Source organism: Strix aluco, chromosome 2 (assembly GCF_031877795.1).
Source record: "Strix aluco isolate bStrAlu1 chromosome 2, bStrAlu1.hap1, whole genome shotgun sequence".
Lineage (NCBI taxonomy): Eukaryota > Metazoa > Chordata > Aves > Strigiformes > Strigidae > Strix > Strix aluco.
The window spans coordinates 77,873,038-77,896,173 of NC_133932.1; the positions used below are offsets into that span (position 1 = coordinate 77,873,038).

General features: G+C 39.1%; 1 long non-coding RNA gene across 1 annotated transcript; it reads right to left on the bottom strand.

Moving 5' to 3' along the window:
• Nucleotides 1–1,347: 1,347 nt before the first annotated feature.
• LOC141920238 (uncharacterized) lies at nucleotides 1,348–22,981 on the bottom strand. Its single transcript, XR_012622268.1, has 3 exons — nucleotides 22,674–22,981; nucleotides 18,351–18,445; nucleotides 1,348–1,427 (listed from the first exon to the last, which is right to left on the bottom strand). It is a non-coding gene; the product is annotated as an uncharacterized LOC141920238 (long non-coding RNA).
• Between the last annotated feature and the right edge of the window lie 155 nt (nucleotides 22,982–23,136).

The window sequence follows — 23,136 nt, forward strand, 5'->3', positions numbered from 1 at the left end:
CCTCCTATGGCAGCTTCAGAAAGGCTGTGGTTTGTCAGGTAGGCACATGGGCTTCCCTAGGATGACATTTATTTTGATGCCATTGTCCTGATAATGACTACCACTGGCCAAATGTTACAAAGACAAGGCTACAAAAATCAAGGAAAAATCTTTTGACTGAAGTCCAAACTGACTGCTGAGTAAAAAAGTATGTCCATGCCCTCACAAGGGTGTATTAAGGAGGGATATGAAGTCATTTTAGGTACTGAGACAGAAGAAAGAACATGGATGGTGAATTTCCTTTAGCATCACTCTGAAGCTAGAAGATCTTCTTTGGTGTTAACAAAGTATGCTGGAGATCTCAGATTTTATTTAATTTTATTTATTCAACTTTTATTGAAAAGGTTTTTTTCCTTTAGGAGATAAGGTAAATCCCCAGAGCTGTTACATAATGTTACCTGCTGCTTGGGAGCTTCTGCAGGACTCACCCTGGGCATTAAATTCTAGTTCTGAATTTTCCAGCTTTTATTAGCACTTTAAGTATTACAGCCCAACCGATTTGTTTTTATTCCAATTTTAGGTTTAATAGTGATGTTAAAAAAGTGAAGCCAAATGGAACATTTTACTTCCAAGTACTTTTTAAAAGCATTTTGATAGAAGAAGATCTTAAACAAGTTACAACTTTCTGTTCTGACATGCCACGCGTGAATAAAAGAACAGAGCCAGAGCAATTTCCTAGCTACCTCGATAAAACAGTTGTGATTGTCAAGTGTTCATAAGAGTAAGAAGTTATATAGTCAGCCTAGGGAAGGGGAAAAGGGGCACTCTTCTGTACCAGAGGACAACTGGTAATTCTTGTACATACACTAACACTTTAAGGGGTTTTTTTTCATGCATTATACATGCACCGCACTACCTTGGAATTTTCCACTCAGCATTTGCACAGGATGCACAATTGACAGGTCTGGGAAATCATTCCTAGGTCTTTATTCTCTGCTGGACTTTGGGACTGCACAGTCTCATCTTCCACTTCATTGTATGTCACTGTGTTGAGTGAAGAAGTGGGCAACCTATTGGCTTCCCTAATACTCTGGTGCCAAGTAACACATGTATCGTTTCCCCAAACACCATTTTGGCAGTTACTTCATGAACATCTGCTGCCCACAGCCAGGAACAGCCTAGCTTCCCCTGCAACTGATGATAGCAGCAGGCAGCTTGTGTCTTCACCTTCTTCTGAAAGTTCAGCTCCCTCTATCAGCTTGAGGTCTATAGCTTAGGGCAGTGAAGAGCAACTACCACAGAAAAGGTGAGAGCAGAGCAGTTGTGGTCAGCGTAGCAGTGTAAAATGAAAAATGATGTTTCGCTGACCTTCTCCAATGCTTCAGTCCATTCTCCTGGAGAGAGTCCAAATTTCAGAATTCATGGGAATAGCCAGCATTGCAAAAGGCCTGATAGAAGTAACAAAGTATGTTAAAATTTTTGCCTAAGCCTTGCTGAAAAGCTGATGAGTTGCGAGAAGGAAAGAAAATGGTAAATGACAGTGGAGGAAAAAAAAAGAAATTTAACTGGACTTCTATTGTAACATAACACAAAAGGCAGCTAGCTTCTCTGAACTCTGGTGTAACAATGTCAGGAGTGATGTAGAGTTAAAAAGAACAAGAAAAGGGCATTAAATGTAATCTATTCCTATTCTTGCAGTGATATCTGGCCCCCATCCAAGACATTCACACAGAGCTACAGAATCCCCTCCTTCTCAGAACCAAAACACACAGTAGGGATGTTTGGTGATACAGATGAGAAGTGAGCAAAAGAAGGAAAATAGCTTGAGGTATTCTAAATTCTTCTCCAAAATATATACCCAGCAGGGATGAGTATGAATCATCAGTCAGAAAGGCACATATATTATCATCCTCCCTGTGCTGGTTTTGTTTCACTTCCTTTTAAATTTGTTGAAGGATTGTTTTGTTTTGTTTTGTTTTAAACACCAGAGCCATCATTTTCTGTATGCTCACTTCTTGGGTTACACTCAGCCTTCAGAATTTTCTGAAATACAAGCCATACAAAGCAAGTCATTCTTTGTTCACCCTCATAAATCATCATACAACCAAATCATCGCCCCTCCTGCCTGCAGGTGACTGATTGAAAAAATGAGTTCTGATGCTGTAAAGATTATGACAAAGAATAGGGCACTGAAATATTCTGCTTAAGAAAACAGCCTGATATGGAAAAAGAAAAGGTTAGCTTCCTTCCAATTAACTTTGGGGCACAGAACTCTAGCTCATCAATTTGAAGCTGATGCTTCATGTCAACAATTTGTAAATTAAAGCAGTATTCATCTCTTCTGAGAAGCAGGAATGAGAGTTTTACAAAGGAGCTGAGATTCAGATGTCTGCACTTTTTCCGCTATGTCATGTACTGAGTAGGATGCCATGCTGGAGTAGTACGGAGTATTCACCATCTGCTGTTGGCTGAACTCTCACCAGGACTGAGTCTCTAGTTACTAGATCCCTGCATTTCAAAAGTGCTGGGACATCCTGGTAACTCATTTGTCTTAAGCAATGTGATATTCAACACTCCATCACCAAGAAATTATCCACAAAATTTAAGAGTGAGCTCCAAAATGCTGAGTCAGGTGGCTGCAGTCTATAGAAAAGGTGTATGGGTTATATGAGTTTTGCCAACAGCCAATCCACCGAGTGGAGCAATATCTAAACTGTACCATGAGCAATGCCAAGTGAGAGGAATGAGGAATTTTGCAGAATTTAGATTTTGAATGCAGGCATAGGATCAGATGTGAAACAGATTCAGAGACAAAAAACATTTTTTGCATTGAAGTACCTGTTACACACATGCAGAGCTGTAATGTCTTACCTATAAAATCTACATCTCTATAAGATAACTAGGCTCCATTTATACTCAAAGGAGAGAAATAAGCACTTCCAGAAAGATTAATTTCTCTACTTTTAGATATCTATCTTAAGACAAAACAAGTCACAAATCACATTCTAGGCATTCCTATAGTTTCTAGACAACTATTCAGATACAGACTTCTGCATTCATAGAATCATAGAACGGTTTGGGTTGGAAGGGACCTTTAAAGGTCACTTCATCCAACTCCCCTGCAATGAGTAAGGACACCTTGCACTAGATCAGGTTGCTCAGAGCCCCGTCCAGCCTGACCCTGAATTTTCCAGGAATGGGACATCTACAGCCTCTTTGGGCAACATTTCAACATATGACTCTCATTGCCATTGGGTTGTCAGGTTGAAAAGATGACCATGAAACAATTTGTCTGACTTCAGGAATGGATTAATTATTAGAGCATTTACCAGATCAATAAGAGTTTCATTTTCCCACAGCAACCAGGGCTCAGGTTTGTATCTGTCTATTGGCAGAAGAGAACTTTAACCCTTCATCTCTCAGTACAGGTGGGCCACTGTTCAAGCAAGTAACAGTGCCAATGACAATACCACTGAACCGGAATCACAGTCATCTGGGTTCCTGTCAGCACTTTCCTGAGTGAAGCAGTCATGATCAAAAATGAGCAACAAAACTTAAAGCCAGATCTAGGTCCTCTGTCTCCTTGGCAAAAAACTGCTGGCAAGCAAGAGACTCCTAGCATACTCTTTTGGCCTCACTGACTCCTGAGTTCTTTGCTGTCCCTGAAGAATGAAGAGTGCCTTTCTCATAACCAGATGGTTAAGTTCTGCATTGGCTGGGCTTCATGCCTCTCAGGCATACAAGCAACTATGTCATTGACCAGTAAATAGGCTTGTCTATTCTGCTTCTATCTGATTATTTTGAAATATGGCAATACTGACTTAGTTTTCTAGGTATAACTAGAAAATGCTTAGAAAGACTGCAGTCTTCAGGCACCTTATACTGTAACTCCCAAAGAAGCCGAAGCAGCTAATAAGTTCCCAAATGTTCAGTTCAGCCACAGTAGCAATACTCTTAACTATGCAGAATAGAAAACCTTTAGGCACATAATTCATTTTCAGTAGAAAACTGGAGGATCTATTGCTCTCTAGGCATACAGATGATTGAACAGATTTTTAAAAAAAATTTTCTATTAAAATTAGACATCTATGTTCTTTCAAAATACACTTTAGGCACCTAGGCAATATTTTCAGATTTTTCCCTTACTGCAATATTTGAACTTTGCTGTATTAAATTTCATCTCATTCCCACTGTTCTATTCTCAAGGTGATCTAATTTTTCCTGTATGACATCCTAGTTCTCTTCTGTATTGACAGTGCAACCCATTTCCATATCAGATATCATTAGTTCAATCCTACTTCTCATGCCAAAATCATTAAAGAAAATACTGAGATCCACTCCAAGGCTGATTCATGAAAAATGCTTCTAGTAGTTCCCTTCAACCCATTACATCTTTTTTCAATATTGCCCATTTTCATCTTCACTTTAAACAGCTTCCTAACTATCCTGAAGTTCGTACCTCTGTCTTACTAATGGGCACTTTCCTATGGACATCATTTCAGATACTTCACTCATAAATTAGTCTGTCTCAGTGGGATTACTCCTATTTAACTTCAGATGTCTTTAGGGTGGTCATCTACACCTGAGCTAGTCATCCCTGGGTAACTTTACAGTCAATGGAGAGAAATAAGCACTTGTAGGTGTGATTCATCTGACTTATTTTAGACATTTACTTTAGGATGGGATGAATCATACCCTAAAAGGAACCTTTTTTTTGGCATTGTTAAAAAGGGAGCATGGGGTGACTAGTTTAGAAGTAGATGTCTCCAGAGCAGACATGTGCATTTAGTCAGATAAATCCCGTCATTCATTACCAAATAAATTAGATCTTTCATATATCTTTGCTTTGTAAAATCTGTTATCCAAAAAGTGAATTCAGTTATACCAGCATGAATTTCCCCTGGCAAAACTGATTGCATTTTATACCATTTTTGTTTACCTTTATGTCATAAATTATTCTTTCCATCACAATTTTATCTTTCATACTGTTGATGTTACACTAGTAGGTCCATTGTTGCTCAATACTTTCACCCTGAGTAAACTAACCTCATGTGTTTTGCTTCTATCTGCAAAGCAGTTATTTTCATTTCCTGTGCATTCTTTCTGATCCTTATTAGTTTTTATTTATACATAATTATATACTATATAATACTTGTCTTGATACTTATGTTTTACAGTTTCTAGTAAAGTGCTGGATATTCTGACAGTTAAGCCCAACCAATTCCAAAAGTTTGGAATACAAGAGATTCATTACTGAATATGTTTTGGAAGGATACACTGTTCATATATAACTCCTCAAATCAAAATTCAAATAACTAGTAAAGGTAATAAATGCAGTTAAGCATTCATTTTACGTTCAGTGAATCACAACAGTTATCAAAATCTGTAAACATGAAAGGGGGAGAATGCAAAATTACTCAGTAACACATGACCCCAGAGCAGTAAGCAATCTCCACTACCTGACTCCTCTTTAATGTGAAGCCTCTTTGCAAACAGATGCACTAGAAAATGATCTCTCTGATGCTTGGTAAATTAATTTTAAATTGACTTTATTAATATTGAATAGGTATCCTTATTAACATCACATATTATGAATGTGTAAATATCACTAGATTGCCATATTTATCTGAAATAATATACTGCAAACATTTAGCATAACATTAAAATCATTAATAGACTATAGTAGGGTGGATTTTTTCATACTCTGAACAGTCAAGAATCATGCATAATGTAATAGCACATTTTGCAGCTGGTAACAGCAGGACAGATTGCAAGAGATATTTTAAATGTGTTTTTATTAAAAAGAGAAAAAGGTCTTTCAACTGATCTGAAGCAATTTCTGAGAGAAAAGCTGAAGGGGCTGTCATTACAAAATGTAATGGTAAATGGAGAATCCTAGAAGAGAATGTCCTAGGAAACTCTTTTCCCCTGTATTTGATCTATATTTACCAAGGACCTGATCCAAAGCTCATTTGGAAGTCAGCTGAAAATCTTCTGCTGAAGCCAATGGATTTTGGACCAGTGTTGGAGTGCAAGAATAAGGCGGTTGAAATTATCTACAGATGTTTGGACTTGAGATGAAAAGTAAATTATGTTCAAGATCATGTATATAACTGGTGTTAAAATGAGAGATGAGACTGAACTGCAAATTTTGATACAACATGGAGTTCTTTTGGATTTCTTTCCTCATTCAACCACACCTAATGGCCCTCAAGGCTTTGGATCTGTAGTTTGTTTCAGAAGCATTACAGAAATAGATGGCAGGTACGAGGTACAGCATCTGGAGCCTTCTGTAGACCCACCAATAAACCTTAATTCATGTAGCAGACCCTGGTTTATTAAATACTATGGGTTAATAATACAAGTAGCTCTTTAACAATACATGGATAAATATTTTATATAGGTAATCAGATGACCAGAAAACATTAATAGTGAGAACATTCACACTCAAGAAATGTGTCAGAGCTTCCTATGAACAAAACCAGAGAAGCCAGCTCATCTACAAATGTGTTTTTTAACATTTAGCTCATGTAAGAGTGAGACAGTTTTGTATTATCAGTAAATTCACTCATCTACCTTATATAGACTAACATAATTTAGTATTGATAATATCTTATTATATATATTGAGCTGATTTTATATCAGAGTTAAAATAATAAGAGTTAAGCTTTGCAACAGTACTTCTTCACTATTGGATCAGTGCTCATGCTGCGGTTTCCATCTGCAGACTCTCCCAAGACCCTCTTCAAAGTTTTTATCTTTAAACTTAGGAAAATTAGGTAAGATTTGTTCCCAATAGGTTAACTACCTAATAATTATATGTTGGGTAAAATGTACATTTTGAATTTAGTTTTATTCTCTCCTTTTCATTTGTTTTTCTCCCTCAGTTATTATTGTAATAACTATTGTTAATGCATTTCATATTATTGAACAGATTAATTCTTAATGTACTATCTGTATTGCATTATTCTTTATATGCTTATTGTATAATGTATTTAAGATTTTAAGTAAACAATAAAAGATCTGTTACACCGAGAGCCTTTTGTCATGGGCTGGCTCCTGGAACTCTCTTTGGGAGGATCTCATGCCTGAGAACTGACACGTAGTTTCCAGTGTCAAAGGAATGAACAGGACACTTTGCGCACTGCAAGATTTTGCAGTTCTGTCTGAAAAGGTACCATCATTTCCAGAGTGACATTGCCTGCTTTGAGAAATTGTAAATTCTGAGACAATCGGGATAGCATTTTTAAGCAGGAACTTCCTAAAGAGGTTCGATCTTTGCCAGAGGTAAGGCATATTAAAAGAGGCATTCCTTCTACATAGTCTGTCAATAACCAGAAAACTCTCTGGAGCTTAAGAACAGGTACAAAAGGAGTATCAGGCAGCTAACTGTCAAACAAAGAGTTAGTGTGGTGGTTGAACAAGACAACAGTTTGGTCTATAATGTTGTGTAAGAGCAACACTTGTGAGCACGGTATGTTCTGCCTCCCATTCATTTACTATATATACAATGCCTTCCTGGTGCACCTGTCCATGTGTCCCCAGGTACGTTGATCAAGCAAATATGAGAGAAAATGTAGGCTTCTGAATGATCTGCAGGGTATGCTCCTCTGAGTTCACACCGACAGACTGGTCTGCATGACTCACAAATTTAGTCTTGACAGTTTGCCCTCAAGCCACTGACTCGCCCTCAACGTGTCATGTAGACATACTTGGTCGTGGTCTGGAAATGAATGGCTGTTGGAAATGTTACACCTTGGCAGTGCTCCCACTGCACAGGGAAAATCCTTAGCCTTTTTAGGAGCTGTGTAGGAATAAATGATTGTGACCCAGAGCTTTAGATCTAAATCAGACCTAAACTTAAAGGAGAGCAATAGCAAATTTACAGCTTAGTCTCTTCTGTAACTTTAAGAATATTTAGCAGGGTGACTTGTTTAGCATCATGCTGTATATTTGAGAGTCAGAATATAAATGTATTTGAAGGCTCATTCAGAAGACACAGTCTGGTTGAAAGTCCAACAGGGTCCTTGTTCACCCAATCCAGTGTGCAGAACTGTCAAAATAGCATTTCTGTTGCTGGCAAGAACAAACAAGCACTTGTTCTCTTCTGTTTCTCTTTTTTCTTTCCTTTTTTTTTTTTTTTTTTGGTGTGGGGAGCGGGAGGGGGCTTACTCTTTGATTTAGAGTATGATAAAGGGCCTGGACAACATTTTCTGGATTGCTGTTAATGCAGATTGGAATTGAGAGCTAGTTACGGCCCTTTTGACTTTAACCAGCCATTGTCATTGAAGCAGAGACCTTCCTAATTCATTCCTCATCATCCTATGGAAGTTTTTGTTTGACCTAATTATGTGTGACTGCAGGTGTCAGTCATTCTTAACGTACTTGAATTGTGTGCTGGGAAAAACATTACAAGAGCTTTGAACATAAGGTGTTTCAGACACACGATCTATAGAGCCTTTTATCTGCTTGCTCTGTGTATTGCTGGTGGTTTAAAAACTATACAAAGAAAAATATTTTTCTTTTTAAATCAAACTTGGTTATGTCTGGGTAAGCTTGGTGCTATAAGACCTGAAACAGAAGATAGGGGCACTATGTTGGCATCTGTTGTGTAGCAAGGTAGTCAAATGGAAAAAATCATTAAGCAGACTAAATTTACATGGCAGTTACAGTATAATGTTGGAATAGTTTTCTAGTAAAAAGAGCCATACTGTAAATCTGGGATAAATATGGAGTCTCTGCACTAGTGAGAAGGTCGGGATGTGCAATGATACAGGGGATGAGCTATCGTCCAGGTTAAAGATGCAACTTGCAACATGGGATTGAAGAAGATAGGACAGTGCTCCACCCAGCATCCTATAATGGGATAAGTGGTGAAATCACACTCAGCTTCACTTGTGCCAAAATATGTTGCGTGGATAGTAGGAGGGTAGTATCCAGCTTTTCTATTCGTCACTCACTGGAGAGATGAGAACTCAGACTGCATTGTAGATATCTAAAGTGGAGTCAGAAGAATTCTCCTCTCCTTGTTACATGGTCTCCCTTTGCTCTTTCTCTCTCCAATGTACTCCTCTTCTTTCATGATTAAACTCACTTATTTGATTAATAATTCCATAATAAGAAAGTACCACTCGCAGACAGCTTGCTTTTCCACATTTCTTGGAGCAATGAGGAAATTTTACATGTAAAGACACCTAAAAGTTTACTGTCATCATTTCTATTAAATCAAAATCTGGGAATCCTCAGCAAACATTTTGTTTAGGGTTAAGGCAAAGTACTTTCATGTACAATATATTTCCTTGTATTCATTTACTATGTATTTTATTCTTTCGGTAGACTATAGCAAAAAAATCTTGAACCAATGCACATCCTCTCAAACAATGTGAGACTAACTTTGCTTATATTCAGCCTCTGTCAGTGGTTGCAGCAGCCAATCCCCACCAAATGCAATAGCAGATAGTCCGCCTCTTGGGCAGCTCTTGTATGCTGTTTTGTTATTTATGATCCACATATGCTGGGGGGGAACACTGTTCTATTTATAAGTGCAAGCAAAATTCTGCTGTTAAATTCTGCTGGTCCCTCGGCACTTCTGTAGCTGTGTTCACAAACAGGCAATCAAATCCATCAGCTATGTATACAAACTAGCCCTTTGCAACAGATAGATGTATAACGTATATGGAACACCAGAATCCTTTTGTGATAGCTGTCTTGTTTTTATAACAGGGCATGCAGACGGTAAACGTGCCTTCTGTGTTCAGCATTACCTTTCCAGAAGTCAGCTACAGATTGTTTCCTGCTTACTGCTTCCCTTAATATCACCGCCCCTGTAGCAACAAATGAGGAACCTGGTGTTCTAGATATGCTATGCATAATGCCTTCTAGCAAAGAGTTAGTCTGGATTCACTGCTGACGGTTTTGACTGTGTATCTGTGAGTGCCCTCACCTGCCACTACTGAAGGGAACTAATGAAATGCAGCATAGGTCAGTGAGAGGGAAGACACGGGTAGGCACTTCAGCTGTCGCATAGCTTTTGTTTCAGCATTCTAACTCACCAGCATCGCTGTCCTAAGAACAAGAAACATTTACTGCCATGTGTGTTCTGTTTTTCTGAAGGTATCAGTGCACTTTTGCAGCTCTATAACACAGCTACCACTGGGAAATATTTTTGTTGCTGGGGTATCTCAGCTGTAGCACTGTTTGTATCATTTAGCACCCCCCCGCACACCCCAACTATTCCTTTTCTTCTTTCTCTACAGCATGGCTAAGTAGGCAAGTCTATTATCCTAGGCCACCACTACAAAGACTTCCTACTACTCAGCAGGATTAGCTCTAACATCTACCTATGGGGGAGAATCTGGTGGAAGATTAATCTGAGTCTGCTGCTAAAAAGATAATACATACTCTGCTGTAAATACAGTTTTACTTAACTATGCTCCTTGCCACCATCTAGTGGGTGGCTGGACATATCCCTATAAATTAATGGGTTATCTTTTGGGAGAAGCCACAGAAAAACTTTGCATATGTGCCATACTTAAATGTACTTGTCAAAAACAGCTTCATTGATAGCTGGTTCCATAATGTATATATCTGCTACATGTTTTCATCATAAGTATACTGCTAAAAGTCAAATATGACAAGTCTTTGCACTATATTCGGTTTATCAAAGCTGTCTTTGAAAACCTCAGCCCACTGAAAGCCCATAAGAATGTATGCACTGTTTTTAGATGGAGCAGGACTTGCCTCAACTTTATCTTTTACTTTCATAACACAACATATTGTATATGGATCAAACATATGTATAGGTATATACAAAGAGAAACCAAGCCATGATGCCTTACTCAGATCTACTTCTGGCTTTTCATACATTTGTGCATAAGTTCCCCTACAGCCCTTCTGGACTTCTACTAAACTGAAACCTTAACAAGAGAGAAGAAAAAAATGTATGTAGTCTTAAGAATACACTTACTCTGCAAGTAAGTGTTTTGCTCTGCTGTGCAGCCTACAGTCCTGTTCTGCACTATCCCTACTGCAGAAGATCTTCAGCTGGTTCCGGTAAAACATACCCAATCCTCTGAAATCACAACCAGCTGTGTAATAGACATTGAGTTCTGAGAGGCACAAAACTTCCACTCTCTTGCAATGAAGAAGCTTAAAATCTCTAATGTAAAAATGCAGCCACAAAAACTGCAGTGTACAATATGAATACAACAAAAAAGAACAGCATTATGACCAATGCTCAAAAATAACACTGAAGTTATCAGGAGATGGTTAAAAAGCTGCTCTTACTCCCCACCAAGAAGGTTTCCAGAGATGTTTTGAGCAGTCATTACAGTCACTCACTCCTATATATATATCTATATAATACATACATACATTTACATACACTTCATCTGTCATCACCTACTTTACCTATTTGGTACCTTATTCTGCTGTAAATCACACACTCCCCCTCTGATAAGATATGCTTTCTCCCTTTCTTCTCAGCTTTGTAAAAGATGAGAAGGTAGGGATTACTCTGTTCATGTCATACATTAATATAGCTCTATACCAATCAAATAACTGATTTTTTTTCAGCCTGATTTTTATGTATATAATCTTTGCTGATTTGGGATTTTGCTCAACTCGCATGGGGCTGAACTCAGAACAATAAACCCAATGCAGAAAATAGCAAGCTGAATTCAGAAAGAGGAACAGTGTTTTCGTGATCAGTTGCTTTTTCTTTCCTGTAGTCCTGAATAATAAAATCCAAGAGGTGCTTTCATACAACCCTTACAGCAGTGAACTTATGGGAAAAAAAGGTAATTGTCACCCCACTGTATGGCACACTCAAATCAGAAGTTAATTAACTTCAGGGGATACAAGAATGATGGTAAATCTGCATTTAAATGGTATTTTTAAATGCTACTTAAATGTCCCAGATTTGAGCATGGATTCCTTATCCATCCTTATTCACACTGATAAGGATTTCTTCAAGTATTCCAACTGACCTTGATAGTCTTTCTCCAGTGAGTACACACCATCACCAGCTTAAGTGGCCCTTTGGGACCTCCTATGAGAACACTTTTCCTGCTGATATATGACTTAATTACTACTAGTAACACATGCTGTCAAACAATACTGAATGAATTCACAGCGATTAGGTTTCTGCATGTTTAAAAAACAATAATATATAATTCACTACGTTTTTTAGCAGGCAAAACAAGGTCTTCTACTTCCAAAACCTGAGAATCATCAACAATGAGGATGAAGCTGGTGTACACATCTAAAGTGGGCAATTTTGATGCTCTAGATCTCCCTTGAACCAAAACTTGTGTGAAGTGACAGCAACGCACCCTTGGGAAGAGTCTAGAATGCCTAATTGGAACATACATCTGCCTACAAAATCTAGATTTACCTGCAGAAAGCAGCTCCTCAACTAGCTGGTTTTGTAACAAATTGTTACTGTTCCTTCTGTGTTTAAAGATTCAGAAAATAACTGGTAACAATTATATTTGCATGCATTTAATTGTTTATTGTTTAAATTAAGAGAAATAGGTATAAGAACTATTCAAGTACACTTTATATGGTAGTTTGTTTATTTAGGTAGTTAAATTATCTAAGTCAAAGGTTAAAAAATTTTAGTTTCAGGGAAGAAGACACAGTCAGGTCTTGATAATTCCACTAATTCCATAAAATACAAATATTTTTGCATACATAGAACAACAACCAAATGGTTTGCACACTGAACTTACTCCATGTTGTCCTGTCCTCACTGAAATTTTTAGCACAAAAATTAGAGATGGGCTGGTGGAAAAGTTAAACTTTGACAAATGAAACATGTCCACCAAGGTCTTAGTCCTGATTTTCTAACAGGTTGATGGTGACAGCTGGCTCTTTCAAGAAATAGATGCAAAGAGAGCAACTTATCTAGCATCAGCATATTTTGACTGAGGGCTGTTACCTTGTTCCAAAATAAGCCATCCCACAGTTTCAATATCATAAGGAAACAAGAAAAAGAAGTGGTATTATTACTACCAATGGTATAATGCCACAAATGTGACAACATGCAGAAAAGAGCATTTCTGTGAGAAACATACCTGCTGAATTAGACAGATGGCTTAATGTGAGATCTCAACATACCTTCAAGAGCAAAACAAACCAAAACAAAGGTGATAATAAAAGTGGATGGCCTAGAGGTATGTTATTTGCATGGGATTCAGAAAATTAGTTTTGATTTTGTGGTGGGAATTCACAGTAGCCTAAATAAGGTTAGCCTCATTAGTCTCTATTTGCAGCCAGTGGAACCACACAGGGGAATTTAGAGCAAGAGGAAAGTCAGCTATTGGGAAAACCTCCTCCATTCCCCACATGTTCCTTTTTCTTTTCTCATTAGACAGTCAAGACCCTAAGCAGGAAGGGGTAATGCTGCACTGATAAAAATCAAGCTGAAAATAAGGAGTTTATTGCTCATCTCTCAGCTGTAAGATGGATGCAATGATGAGTGAATGTAGTGCACATGAATGGTGACAGCAGCTTCACTGCTCAAGAAGCTGAAATCCCTTTTCCAAAACTACTGAGTGTACAACAACATGGGAAGCCACTGGTACAATTATATCAATGTTTTGACCCTATACAATCTTAAATCCTTTTCTATATACCATGCAGAAGCCTGTAGCCTTTTAAAAATTATTTTAGAAATTCTTTCTCAAAGTTGTTGGATTTTTTTATTTCCAAGATGGTGAAATACTTAAAATAAATTTATCATGTATGAACAGGCTTTACCTTACTACTTAAAGGATTTGATACAGATTATGATGCACCATTCCAGAATGAGACTTGGTGAACTTAAACATAAAATAATAGTCCCTGAAAGAATTATAAAATCAGTGTCATGAGCACAAGTGAGTTGCACAAAAAAATTTTGTTATTATTGCAGTCAACAGCTATTAATCTTTTGCCACGTATTTAGGGGACCACAACTGCATGAAAGCAAATGTTTAAAAATTCATGTTATAGAATTTTCTGGGACAATATAATTGGACTTATTGCCTGCTATAATTATTGCCTTGAGTCTTAATTTTTTTCTCCTTATCTTCTACTTTTTCCCTTCTCCCTCATTCTATCAAATAGAGAAGATACAATTCTTATTCATGTTTCAGTATACCATTTGCTGACTACTGCCCAGTATTTCAGCCAACATGATACACTAATAAAACACATAAAGTAAGTAATATATTTTAAAATACATTTTCAGAATATGGACTTCCAGTATCGGTTCTTATGAAATCCTGAATTTAAGAGTAGTAATACAGCTAAACCCCTGTCTTATCATTTTGCATCAAACAGGTTTAGCAGTCTTAATATTGGGTTCTTTGCATTTATTTCTGTTGTTTGTGAGCACCATGATAGTCTTGCACAGGAACAGAAAACTCCTCCTTTTGGATTAATTTACTCATTCAGAAATGTTCGTTCATTAAAGCTACACAAGCATATTTTCTGACATCTCTCTATAGTGTCATAGCAAGAGATAATTTAGCCAAGTGAGTGCAGGACTGCATCCTGGCAACACACCAGACTGTTGGCATTCAAGGTCAGGGACATGGCATTACCAAGGCTTGATCCTGTGAAACACAACAATCCTGCTCAGAGACAGCTGATAGCTTGCACAATGGTTTCCAAACTAATTGCATTTGGAAAAGGAAGCTTTAGAAGATAATGTGAATGTAGATACTAGCTAGGGCTATAGTTCTGCCTGGTTCTGATCTTTCTCACCGAAGTGTTGATCTGCTTATATACAACTACTGCCACTGAAGTCAACACACAGAAGAGCACTTGGCACTTTTCCGAACTGGGTCCTCAAGTGAATACTGAAAAAACATAAATACTCCAAATGCATGTGAGTTGTCAAGGGTTCTTTAAACCCACTGACACCTTTATTAAAAATAACCAATGCCTGGACTGTGTTAGATAATTTCCTAGCATGCAGGCCACTGCATCTGTGGAAGAATTTCTTGAAGTTTCTGACTCACTTGGAAGGGAATAAGCACAAAAAATAAGAAACAAGACTTCAAATGTCCTTCCACCAAGATGCAGTCAAGAAACGTGTGTCTTGAGTCTTTGGATTCTGCCTGAATGTTTCTAGAGAAAGTTCAAAGAGACAAACTTGCTGAAAGCTCTCTATATATTTGCCTCAGCGAGTGGGACTGGAGTGTATTGTTAATATTTTTACTTCCAGACTGCACACTGGAGCCATTTCTTCTTTTTGTCTTTTTTTGACATTAATTAACCTTTTTTTTTTGATCTGTTAAAAAAAATAAGTGAGAAAAAAGGCAAGATTTTTCCTTCTCTTTCCCAGTAAATCAAACTGAATAATTGCAAGAGATGCTTATTATTAAGCAGGCTTTGATTTGTGATGCACTAAGCCATCTATCTTTTGCTGTGGTTACAAGCACAACCTGCTACAGGTAAGCCAACATATGATTCTGTGGGGCATCAACTCTTTTGCAGTCACTGCCTGCATACATGTTGCTATTCTGACGTATCCTGGGGTAGATGCAAGCAAGTTTACCCTTCAGTGAAGTTATTTTTCCTTTATTATCCTGTTGCAGAATCTACCACAGCCCAACAATTCCACAATTGATTTGCTGGCACCCAAGCCCTGGGGCTTGGAATGTAAATAAGACTCAGAATGAAAGTGATGTGCACTGCAGCAGCCGACACTGAGTGCAGGTACTTCATCAATTGACCTGATTTCTGGAAAATCCGCTTGCAACCTTGAAACTTGCTTGCAATTACAGTCTTTGCAATAAAATATTCATCTCCATGGTAATGAGAATTGCTTTCCTAACTTATTTAGAAAAAAAAAATGTGAGGAGATGACAATATCTCTGAAAAAATGAAATTTTCAGTATCATTTCACAGTTGGACAGCTTCCTGCAGACTTGTCAACAGATTAGCAGCATTCTGCCCATTTTATACATGGAAAAACTGAGTAATTAATAGCCCTGAGGCCTTCCTTGCAAAAAGGAGATTTAATGAGCTCTGTAGCACTATTAGAAGAGCACATAAACAGTTTGCCTGCGTCCATGCAAAAGAACATCGCCAATGGAAGGATGGCCTCACCTTACAAGATCTACTAAATGTTATTAAACAAATGCTGCTCTGCCTGTTTAAATGTTGCAGAATTGTGAGGCACAAATGATCTCTTTGGGGCAGGAATTCTTTCTTTCCTATGTTTTTGTATAGTATCTACCACAATGGGAGTCTGATCCATAGGCCCTAGCTTACCAGGAAAAACAAAAGAAATTAATTAGGGCCTAGTAGGCAACAGAAGAATAAGAAAAATGTGACAGGCTGTACAAAGCCAGGTGCTCAACACACAAAAAATTATTCAGACCAATTTATGAATAAGGGGTTGTTTTAGGAACCACATGAATAGGGTTCTAAAGCTGGTTGTGAAATCTGAGTAATTTCCTCACAGGAAACAGTTAAAGTAATGGACAAAAATATTCAAGGCAGGGAACCACAGAACTGAAGTCAGGGTGGGGAGAGAGAAAAGAACCATCTTTCTTCTCCCTCATAGAGAGCCAGAGAGAGCCACAGAATTCAGACTATGGCAGCATGCCCAGGGGTGTCCTATCAACTCCACTTTCCAGGGGACAAAAAACCTTCCAGAAGATAAATGGTTAGCTGAAAAACTTAGTCTTGTTTCTCCTGAGATGGAGCTCTCTTGGATGAGCAGGAGAAGGAAAGGGCAGTTTGTGTCCTATGAAAACATTGGGGTTTTACCTATCTTCTGTCTACTCAGCAAAAGCTTTTCCAAAACCTCAGAATTCCTCACAGGCAGGAAAACACAATGTTATAACCAGCTCTGTTGGGTTCTGTTTCTTGTTCTTGCCACTGAATTACTGTGCAATCATGGATAAGCGACTTTATCTCATTATTCCTCACGTTTTCCAGCTCTAAAGTGAGATGCTTTCCTTTGCCAAGCACTCTAGATGAAAAAAAGATAAACTATTCCTTCTTAAATTTCTTATACAGCCATAATTACCCCTGAGCAAGAAGGGAAAGAAAAATGTTACTTACAAATCGCAGCTGGAAATTATCTAAAAGCAGCCACTCTAACTACACTCCACAGTAACTCATACATCTTAAATTTCCCAGTGTTTTCTTGGGTAGACACTAAAATGCAAGCACCACTGCATGATCTTATGCTTAAGCCACACCTGTCTATAAAACAAAATTATTTTAGTAAGAATAACAATTTAATTTCACAAATACCAGTAACAAGAAAAGTTTGGAATAATTTCTGCATTTTATGGCAGTGTTACTGTCTGATGTCCTGGTCTGCAGTCTGATGTTGTCTAATGGCTGCCTGTCAGATCATGCTGCTCCCCAGCTTTGCCTCAAACACTGATGCAGTTCTAAGATCTTTCAATACAGATTTTGATTTATGAGTTATAAACTGGGTTCATATGAATCATGCACTATTAGCTTCTCTCTTTCTTTCTTTATATTATAGAGTGTTTCATTGTATATATTTCCCCAGAGTTCTCTTATCATTTTTAGGGTTAGCTTCAAAGATCCTTTTTTCCCCTCCTACTTTTTAAATCTTGGTCATAGAATTCTTTACATGCAGATGAACTTTCAGGATTTCATGGAACCCATTGTTAGGTAAGTAGGTCTGTGAAAAAAGAATAAAATACAAGGTTAGACATATATCTGAACAGCTAAAAATATCTGGAGAGGGAACCTTTATACAGAAAAAGGTACAGGTCCCAATTCATTGTTTCTTGTACCTCGCATCATCATTTTATATTACTCAGTACAAAATTACATCATCTGACTGATTTACCATATTCAGCACTTATATTTCACTTAGGCAAATGACTATATGAGTACAAAACGAAGGTCCAGTGTGCTAACATTATGTAATACAAGGAAAGGTAAATAATTTTTCTGGTTCTCTGACCATGGTTGCAAATGCTTTTGAAGAGAAGCTACGAAAGATGCTGTTGGGTTTTTCAGTAGATTATAATTTCCCTAATCTTCTAAAGTATCGCCCAATACAATTTTATATAGTGTGCAATAAAGTTTGAATCAATTTAACCCTAAGAGAGATACAACAGTCTTTAAAAGTGCTTATTTATATTTGTGTGTGTGTGTGTGTAGATAAAAGACTATTAAACTGGAGGACAGAAGTAATGAGTTACAAATTGATTCTGACAGCAGAGATGTTTGTACAGCCTTTGATTAGGAAAATACAATTTTTAAATGTATAACTTGGAAATATTCTTAAATCATATAATGTTAGCACATGCAATCATTCTGCCTACATCTCCAATCTTTTCGTCATACAGCTTGAAATAATTTTAGGAAGGAAATTTGAGTACCTTTGAAAATGATTTAAGAGTCCCACTTTCCATTTAAATTTTCTTTTTTATCTTCTGCTTCTTTGTGTCAAGCACAGATATTTTCTTTTCAATGTCTGGCAAAGAGAGGGTGGAAGGAAAAAACTTATCACAGTTAAGCAAAAACTTAGTATTTTCTCTAATGTAACAAAAGCTAGGCAGATGCACAGAGTGAAGTAGTTCAGGCTTAATGCTGAACATTTAATGGGTTGGCATAACTACGCTCGTACTTTCCCTGAAAGGCCTGGGCTGATTGTTGATAGTTCTTTATTTTTCCTATAAAAGCTAAAGTATATCTCTTGTACTATGTCTAAAGAACTGTAGTGAAGAGTAGTGATGAGGATTCTTATGGTTCAGAGAACAACAGAATACCAGAACCTTTGTTATTCACAAATGTTTGACCTGCTGCAACATTTTCATTTTACATTGACAAGAACCCATTTCACAACCACCTGTATAGCAGAGCATAATTCTCACTTCCAGAATTAACTACTGTTTTTAAAAGATATTTCTTAGCTACCTATTTTGGGGAAGGAGAGTGTGTGATTAAACATATACTTTATATATACTTTAACATAATTTAAGACTGTGAGCCATAATCCTTCAAAACTACCCTAAACATTATATGGAGTAGCAACAAGTCTTCAATGGATCTGCTCATTCTCAACCAGTGAGCAGGGATATATATGTCTACAGCAGCAGGGCTGAAGGATCCGATACTTGACTGGAAGCCTTGATTCTAAAGAAAATTAAAGTTGTGGGGTCTGTCTGGCAATCCTCTTCTAATAACTTCTGTCCCACTTAACCCAGAGTTATGAAAGTACAGGGGCCTCAAGCATGTTCAGTTCCTACATGTTTCATAAAAATCATAATGGCTGTGTAAATCACAGCAACCCTACAGACACTTTCATGGCAAGATCCAGCTATCACTAAGTGTATGTGGGGGCTGGCTAGCCAAGAAGTCTGGGCAGGCCACTCGCCAGGGAATGTGCTCAGAGCTCTGGTCAGTCATAGAATGAAGTGAGTCTGGAACAGGTGCCAAGCCAAAAAGTGAAGTGAGGAATACAGAGGGATCTTAATGAAGATGATTTACACTGGTCATGAGAGGAACTGCAGTTACTAAAGCAAGAAGGTGCAGGAATACGAGACAAAAAACGGAAGAGAAGGCTTCATTCATTCCACTTCTCTTGCAACAATCTTGTTTAACTTCTATTTAATTTATATTTTGTTTTTATGACTTATGATCGATCAAGACTGCAACAGGCATATGAGTTTGCCTGTGTCTACAGACATATATGTGTACAAACATGCGCGTACAAAACATGACGTACAAAACAAGCTACCTAAGACCTTCTGCTGTTTAAAATGTCTTGTAGCAGAATAAATATTTGGGACACGCATTCCTAGAGAAAGAGACCATCGAAGTAGTGCAAATATGCTTATTCTATATGCAAATATTTGCATATACAATGCTTGTGGCATGCCCCAACCATGCAACAGGTAGTGAGTGACCAGCTAATTACCTACAGTTACCAGCAGTTGTGCTCAATGGCCACACCCACATTTCTGACAGCAAAATCCAGGCCATGGACAAGATGCAGCTCTTTCAAAAACAGCTATGGTAAAGACTGATGGTCTTTTAAGGCTTCTGAAATATTTTGGTTGAATCCCTCATTACCATAGTCCCTGACATTTTATTCTCTTGTCTGCAAAGTCACTGCAATACTTGCTGATGCTGATCGCTTGAAATATGACATCTTTTGCACACTCCTTTCTTACAAAAGAAAGATTGGCCTTTGTGCAGATCTGCAATAGCAGGCTGCTAAAAATAAGGATGCAATAGCCACTTAGGTAGATCACTTAGCATGCTGAGAAAACTACAGAGCAGGGAGATACTCACTTCATACATATACCCTTCCAGAAACTGCAGATTAAAAAAAAAAAAAAAGGTGTACTTAGGAACTGTTTTAAATTGAAGTGCTGTAATAACCCTCCGAAAAAGCAGACTGGAGATAAATTATGCAACTGTAGCTGATTTGAATCAGATTTTGAGGGAACTAGGGAACTCTCCAGAACAGGTATTTGCTCTGCTGTTCTCCACATTAATTAAAACAGAACAGAAGGTCATTGTAAAAGCTGCTATGTTATAAAAAGCAAAATAATAAAAACCAAAGAAATAGGCTTATTTCAAAATGGAAAATAATGGGAAGGAGGGACTTCTGTATATGTTGTCTAGTTCATAAAGAAATGTTAATCAGTATTGCTATATTGACATAAGTGGTGACGAGGTGATTTATACCATCTGTGCATCTGGTTGTGCGGATATATATAAATTTGACCAGAACTGATGATATCAGCAGACTGAACAAATTAAATTCCAGTTATAAAGCATAGATCAAGGACGTGCAGATGTGTAAGAAATGTGAGCAAAGGAGCTACTAAGACGAGTATCTGATGTGAATGGGCCATCAGTAGAAATAAATACATCAGCAAATGTGATAAAGTCAAACACTCTACAGAACAAAACCTAACAGAGAAATGTGAAAGTGACTCAACTAGGATAAGTCTGGCAGTTGTCACAGTTAGTCCAGTGAGGGAAATCTCAATCTCGATTCATAGAACCCTACGTAGATTTACATATGCTTAAATTAATTCTTACATATGCACAAATTTAAGCATGAACTTTCCTTTACTTCACTGGAATTCCTAGAAGATTAAATACATGATAGGCTGCCTTTCCTAAGGATTTTTTTCTCTAAACTGGGCCTCTCTCTTCTGAGTTGGGGCCCTTCCATTAGTAAACACAAATTATTTAAAATGTCTATAAACACTGTGAACTCTCGAAGATTGTTGGATATGGAAAGATTGGAAAGACAGGTGACAAGAATTTGACTTGATAATATTTGTTTAGGGGTTGTAAATTGAAACAATAAGGAAATGTGACAGTCATCAACCAGTACTTCCTCATCATGAACTAATGTGGCAAATCCACAGTTTTTAGGAAGTGATATAAATCTCAGTGCTTTGGATTTTAGGAGGAGAAACCAAGAAAGCATGCTGTTACAGATTATCTCACATTCTAGTTTGCATTTATAAGGCAAAATGAGCTAAAAGTCATAGAGACATCTTTCACCTCTACCATTTTATGATTGTAAATTATAAAATACAAAGCTTACTGATTATTCCCACCTGTATCTCTAGGCCAGGGACAAGGCCAGAACAGACAAGATCATTTTAAAGTACAGGGCACAATTTACTGGTTTGCAAGTCATGGTCTTTGTGTATTTATTTTAGCTCTTTTAACAAAGGGACCAGAAGTTTGTGACCAGAGCTTTGTGTGCTTGGTGACAACAGGTCGCCGGCCTTCCAGCACTTCCCAGTCCAGAAGCACCTCAGATGTTTTGTGGTGGCTGTTAAACAAGCTCGAGTTACAGACTACCATCTTAGAAGCAGAGGCATCACATATACTTGAATAATATACTAGCCTGGAAATTGTGCTGGTTCAGCTGCTGCCTCACAAGCAGCTGAGCTGTCCATGTTGTAGAGCAGATGCTTCAAAGCAGGTGTCAAGTAGACAATTATGGGTGGCAACCACTGAAAGCCTCCCAAAGTAGCATTTCCTCTTGAGAGCTAAAGCCTCGAAGGAGCTATAAAATAACCTTGTTAATTTGACACTTGGTAATGCAAACATCTCAAAAATCCCACTCTTAAATTATGCCTCAGCCTGGCTCGCAGCCAGGATTTCTCATCCAATTTCAGTATATTAAGATTTTATTGTTTTTAGGGAAGCTTCTGCCAAACATTTGGTGGTATATAGTTCAGCATTTAATCACACTTCCTTACAAGAAAATCGCAGTGATGAAACGCACGAATAAAGTACACCTGATAAAGCCTTTTTATTGCTTCCTTACGGTAGCTGTCCCGCGGGGAGCACCGCGCCACTAGCCCGGCAGGACCGGGGCCTCAGCGAGAAAGGCGGGAGCGCTCGGCCAACGTGCCCCAGAGCTGCACCGACAAGCTCGCCACGGGAGGCGGCCCGCGGCACCCACGGCCCCTGCCCAAGGCGGCGGCACCCCCCTACACACACACACACACCCCGCGCTACCACCCTATGGGCCTTGCAGCGTCTTTTTTCAGGGGGGATTTCGCCTCGCGTAAACCCGTCACGGCAGAAACCTCGGCTGCAGGGGAAGGGCCGGGGCTCGGCAGCAGCCGCTCCCCGCGGCCGCCGGGTTCACCCCGGGCGGGGCCAGGCGAGACACCCTCCCGCGGTGCCGGAAAGCCTCGCGCGCGCCCCAGGCTCACCCGCTGGCAACGGTCGCACTAACGGTCGCGGCGGCGCGCGAGGGCAGGGCGAGCCCGCTCGAGCCGCTCCCCCCCGCCCCCGGCCGGCCAGGTGCGCGGGACAACGACCGCCGCGCAGGGGGCAGGGGCAGCGCCGGGCAGGCTCTGGGAACGCGGCGCGGGCGGCGCCCCCAGGGGAAGCCGCCCTCAGGGGAGGCCGCCCCGGCTCCCGCCTTTGTGCGAGGCGGAGGGGTGTGGGGTTCAGGGCGGAGGGGGAGCGACTCGCACCGGCCCCGCTGCTGCTGCCGCCGCCGCGAGTGATCTCCTCGCTCCGCTTCCTCGGCCCGGCCTGCCACGCGTCACCGCCGCCCCCGCCAATAGGAACGCGGATCTACACCGGGGGGGCGGGGAGAAGGAGGGGTGGGGCGGCGAGGCAGCCAATGGGCTCCGAGGATGTTTCCCGGAGGCGAAGCCGCCGCGGCCC